This window comes from Conger conger, chromosome 7 (assembly GCF_963514075.1).
Source record: "Conger conger chromosome 7, fConCon1.1, whole genome shotgun sequence".
Taxonomy (NCBI): Eukaryota; Metazoa; Chordata; class Actinopteri; order Anguilliformes; family Congridae; genus Conger; species Conger conger.
The window spans coordinates 59,564,739-59,571,069 of NC_083766.1; positions in this window are offsets into that span (position 1 = coordinate 59,564,739).

Genomic DNA, 6,331 nt, shown 5'->3' on the forward strand with positions numbered 1-6,331 from the left:
CAGAGAATTTCCATGAGGGGGAAATTAAAAGACCAGTACCACCGCCACGACCGGAAGGCCGGGGAGTGTGCGAGAAGGAGAAGGAGGATGAGAGGGCAGCGGGAGTGGCGGTGTTGTCAGGTATGATCCAGGTCTCCGTTAGGGCAAATATTTTCGGTGCGTAATGAAAGAAGGCTGATTCTGCCATTTTTCTGTGGGGCACTTCAGGGACAATTAAAAAACTTGCTTCAGTGGATATAAGTGTTCTCGAAGGGGTGTAAAACAGCAGAGACTCTGTGATATAAAATGGTGCTAATCAATGCTACATTTGAATGATTTTAAGAAAAATGTCCAGTGTTAATTAGATGTAACAAGGTATTAATTATTCTTAAGTATTTCACGTTTCATGTTTCAATAATTTATGCTACATTATTTCAAAAATATCTATACATGCCATGATGAAGCCAGGCTCAGTAAAGGTCTAAGATACATTAATTGCATTTGACGGTTTAAATAATGGTAGCTGCCCTGCCCTTCAACAGACATGCTGGTTTTATGTAGGCTACAACCAGAGGTAGAGCGCAATTCTGCGGGGCTTCCTCACAATGTTGGGACACAAGGCCCTTCCCATATTGACTGGCAGTAAAAACATTTATCCTGTATAATTTATCCCCCGTTTTAAGTTGCAAAATTTATTTGTTGCCTATGACCCACAAAAACAATCTGACATTTCACAATATGAGTAGGATAATATTTGTAATAATAACGACACAAACATCCATCCATTATCTGAACCCGCTTATCCTGAACAGGGTCGCAGGGGGGCTGGAGCCTATCCCAGCATACATTGGGCGAAAGGCAGGAATACACCCTGGACAGGTCGCCAGTCCATCGCAGGGCACACACACCATTCACTCACACACTCATACCTATGGGCAATTTAGACTCTCCAATCAGCCTAACCTGCATGTCTTTGGACTGTGGGAGGAAACCGGAGTACCCGGAGGAAACCCACGCAGACACGGGGAGAACATGCAAACTCCGCACAGAGAGGCCCCGGCCGACGGGGATTCGAACCCAGGACCTCCTTGCTGTGAGGCGGCAGTGCTACCCACTGCACCATCCGTGCCACCCGACACAAACATGTGCCTAAGTATTTTTTGCATGGCCTAATTGGGGAATTTAAGGGAATTCAAGTTCCGCTTTCTTGATCTAGATTTTGTGGGTGGGGTTTTCATCGTAGCCTATTTGGGTGTGAGCATGATGAAGACACCCAGGAATGTGAAAAGACTTCTGCTGAAACATACATTGTTGTATACTACTCTGCAAGAGTGGAGGAGGGGGGAATTTTAGCCGTTTTGTTCCTACACTTCGAAAAATGGGACAATGCAATGGAGGGAGTCCACAAAGATCGGCTTCCGGGGCACGGAGTGGAGGAGGTTGGTTGTGGATTTAAGGAGTTTGCAATTTCCGGCTAATGGGACGCACCCGTTGTCATGACAGGTTATATCTGACCTCTTTTAAGATGGCAGTTAGCTCAGCTAACATTGGCTATTGATAGCTAGCTGGCCTGTTAGTTACTAGTAGCTAGCGACACAACAGGACAAAGCTGGAATTAAGCTATTGAACTTGAACAAATATATGTGTTACCCCAAATAATGTGTTACTTAGCTAGCTAGCTATCGATCTGTACTTCAGGCTTAAGTTGCCCTGCTGCTCTAGGATCTGATTTCCGCAAATAACTAACGTTATGTATTATTATGTCTTTACATACTCATACTTTACACCACAAAAAAACAGCATCTCTGGTTAGTCTGTAGCTATTCTAGCCATCAAATGTCTATTGCCGTGTCTTGTCTGGTTAGCTGGCTAGCTTTATGCTTAGCTAGTCTATATCTGCTTGGTGGTAAAGTAACGTTAAAATTACTAAGTAATTGCGTTAGCTAGTTAGCTATGTAAAATAGGACAATTTTGCTACGGTGACAACTATTGTTGTATTTGGGGTATTCTGGCTTGTACTTGTGTTTGATCTGCACTTCGTTGTACGTCGCTCTGGATAAGAGCATCTGCTAAATGCCTTGTAATGTAATGTAATGTAAAACTTTTAGCTTGCTGGTGTTGCGACCTAGAATTATTTGGGGAATTTGCATGTTGATCATTTAAACTGAAATGAGCTGAAATAGATTTAATCTCTTTAAGGAGAATATATTCTATTTTCATTGTATTTTGACATTGCTAATATTCTAAATATGATTCTGATTAATGTTACTAAGTAGAGGTCAGAGTTCAGTATTGACAGTCATGTCATCAATTAGCGCAGTAGAGCGAGAGAAAAATTGAGTCACGTTGAACATACGTTGTTGTGTACTGATGTTCGCGCCAGTCTTCTCTGTGTAAAATAACTTCAACAAAGAACTGAGAAGAATAAAAGTTGCCAAATGGATGAGACGAAGTCATGTCTGCTTAAGGGTGCAACACAAGCTATGTTATAAAGTCCTTTAAAGCATATACGTTAAACCAACAACAGCAGGTGGTTTAAAGCATATTCATTAAACCACCAGACTTACAAACAACATTGCTTTATGTTTCCTACAGATATCAACAGCTAGCACATCCTGGCATGACATCTTCTCTGTTCATTCTCTTTCACTGCCAACCGCTACATTTATTAAATGTTCTGGAGCACCTGGTAAGACTAATCATGAACACCAGTACGTACCAAGATATTTAAATAAATAAAAAACAATGCACCCCCCGGCCCGATGAGTTTACAAGATTTCTATTTTCATTTGAAAATTAAACTTTTGAATGCAATTCTCTTGATTATCTGCTTGTAAGTACACATATCATATAATGAAATAGTAAGTGTTTATAGACAAGTTTATAGACATTTGGTGATTGGTGTATATAACACTATATTTACTTATTACAGATATCTTCATATCAGTGGTCATATTTGAGGTTTACTTTGTTGTATTAAAAGGTGCTGATTTGAGAAGCTACAGTAGCTGCGACTGACCCATGATATTTAGCTACATGGTCCTGGGTATCAAATTATAGAAAGTAAACACTTCACTTGGGTGTGAGCATGATGAAACCTCTTCACTTTTTGTGCTAATTTAGTGACCTAGCTAACTACTTTGTTTAAAACAAACGTTAAAAAGTCCCCTTGTAATGGCATACGGTAGCTGAACGGTAGCTGAAAATCAGCCGCCGCAGTGCTTCCGGACAATTACCGTAACTTTCATTTTTGACTCGGTCCGGAAAAGGCGGAAAAGAGTGTGGTTCATGGGCTTGTTGGCTACTTCATTGAATCTCTTGCTGCTGTGATGTTCACGTGTAAGGGCCATAATTTATTTGATAGGTAACAGTCTTAAACTACTTACGGTTCTCTTTTCTTTTTAAATGGTCAAATGCAAATGATATAATTGATTAATAGTTCAAGTGATTATGGCAAAGTTTACAGTTTATTCAGAATGCAAGTGGAATATTGTAAAAGGCAGATTTTTGAAATGGTTTACTTTCTGAAAACACAAGATATCATCAATCAAGGCAACCACTGTTTATATAGACATGATTACATTACCTTCTGGTTAAAAAAAAAAAAGTCTGGAAATTCAACCCAAAAACTACGTTTAAAGTGAGAGATAATGTCGAAATAAAAAAATAAATAAATGCACCCAGAACTGTACGAGCATTTATATTTTGAAGATGGAGCCTTAAAGCAATAGTTCACCAATCATCAGCTGATTTCTTGTCTCGAAAATAGTCTAATTCACATTCAAATGGATCTTTTCCATACACACATTACCTTAATCTTAATCACAAATTAATGGTGAAGCTAGGAAAGCGTTTGGGCTGAAATGAGATGGTTCATGTTTTTTCCACTGTTTTTGATATGAAGACTAGTACAGAATCTACTATGCAATATGGATTAATTTAGCGATTAGGCGATTGTCAAGATAATAGAACAGCTAAGACATTTTCATTTTGGGGTGAAATATGAATTTACTTTATTTAATGAGTACTCGTAATGGTAGAGAAACGACTTCACTTAATCAATAAAGTCTACATATGTGTTATTCAAGTCAAGATTACATTTAACAGTTTACCATTCAGAAATACATATGTATATTTCAAATTAAGATATGGAGATATATACTGACTGAAACAAATGTTGATATTCCTTGATGACCTCGATGACTATTATTTTCATTGTCATACCTTGAATGTGACAGTGATATAGGCTATAATCTTTCTTCTTCAGAGCACAAGAAAGTAACAAGACACATAATTGGTCAATTTTAGCAACAAAATACCTCCCTAATTTATTTCTAGAAATTAATGAACTCCTGCGTTCCTCTGAAAATAATCTATTTGGTTGTTGATTCTCAGCAGCCTGCCCTGTGGTAGATGTTGTTTGAAGTACCCACAGCAGGTATCAATGCCTTGTGTGTTGGAAGCCTTGTCAGTGCATAGGTCAAGATAATGTTCTCAGTGCTTCTGTGAATTACCTGTCCTTTTCGGCTTTTGCCAATCATTAACTCTTCTTTAAAACATAGCTTTTGGGTTGAAGTAAAAAATAAAATTGTATCAGACAATTCAATTGACATCAAACCATTCATACCTTCCATTTCAACAAAAAATGTCAATGGTTTATTTCATAAAATGTATAATTTGTTACCTTTATTTAACCAGGTTGGTCAGTCGAGGAAAGTTTTTACTGTATTATATCACGGTATTACACAAGCACACTACAAGACAATTGAAACACTCTACGCCTGTCCTGCCCACACTGCTACTTTCACTTTCTGGAGCATAGCCAGTATTCTGCTCCTCATTTCTTTGGTTGCCAGGGAATACACAATGGGGTTCAGACAGGGCGGGAGGCAGGCACCCAACGACAAGTGCACCTTTCTGTAGCGTGGATCGACGTGGAATGAGAAAAATTCAGTGATATACAGAGTTGTGTTCGGCACGTAGAAAATCAACACTATAATCAAGTGTTCTGTGCATGTTGCAAGTGCTTTGTACCTGTTGTCCATATTTTTCATTTTAAATACGGCTCTCAAAATACAGGCGTATGATACGACTTTAAAACCAAGGGGCGGAAACGTAAGCAGTAAAGCCATCGTAGTGGTAGTTGTCCACTGCAGTCTATTATCATTGCACGATAGACTGAGCACGGCAGTCATTTCACAGTTAAAGTGGTCCACGTTAAGTGAATCACAAAAAGACAGTTTTGTTAAAATCAAGACCATGAACAGCAAGATGCTTGCAATAAACAACCAACATATTGCTAAAATCCAGATCATGCGCTTTGGAGTGTTGATCGAACTTTGCCTCAGTGGGAAACAAATAGTAATTAACCTGTCATAAGCAAGTATGGTTAGCATTACCGACGATAGTACCATAGAACCGTTATTAAAATACATCTGTGTCAAACATTCATTGTAGGACATGAATGTATCTCCTGTGAGAACAGTGTGGATCGAACTTGGAATAAAGGATGTATTGCACAGCAAGTCCACAACGCCTACATTAGCCACCGCTATGTACTTTGGAGTGTGTAGCCGATGATCCAACCATATAACGGAAAGGAGTAATGAATTGCAAAAAACCGTTACTGTATAAACGAAGCCGAGGAAAATGATATGAAAATGAGCAAACTTCAAATCCGTAAATCCAATAACGTAAAATCCCGCAGGTCTAATGATCGAGTCGTTTGTGCTCGAAGTGGCAAGAATTCCCATTTCACGTGTGCGGCGTTCAGGAGCTCCGCGTGACTGCTTTCTTCTGAGCCCTGAGAGAAACAAATGAGTCGCTCATGAAAATATGCAACCACGTCACACTTGAAGCTATTTTTCTGAAGCAGTTCAAACCGCGTGGCCTATATTTTTTCATCGTCTATTGTCAGCAGCCCATCTTGGAACTCACCAGCTTTGCGTTGTAAGCCTAGTGCCACCAAACAATAAGAGAACCAAGATCAAATTGTCCTGACCAGTTGATAAATCTGGACTAGAGAACATGGTTGGGCGGCTAATTCACGTTGCAACTTTTTTTAGTCGTTTAATTTAAAATATCATATCGCTAAATATGCAAAATAATTATTAAATTGTTAAACTGGACAAAAGTTTCCTTTATATGTATCATTGTCGAAGGTAAACGCGTGGAAATAGTTACACTCAGCCATCGCTTTTGAAAGAATAGCGTACAAACGGAGCAATTAAGACTACTTACCAGTTCTCTTTAGCAAAGGTCAGCCTAGTGTGCTTCTCAGATCAAACTGCATAATTTATATCCTGTGTAGCGTCTGAAATACGCCGACTTCTTCTGGGACATCAATTAAAAT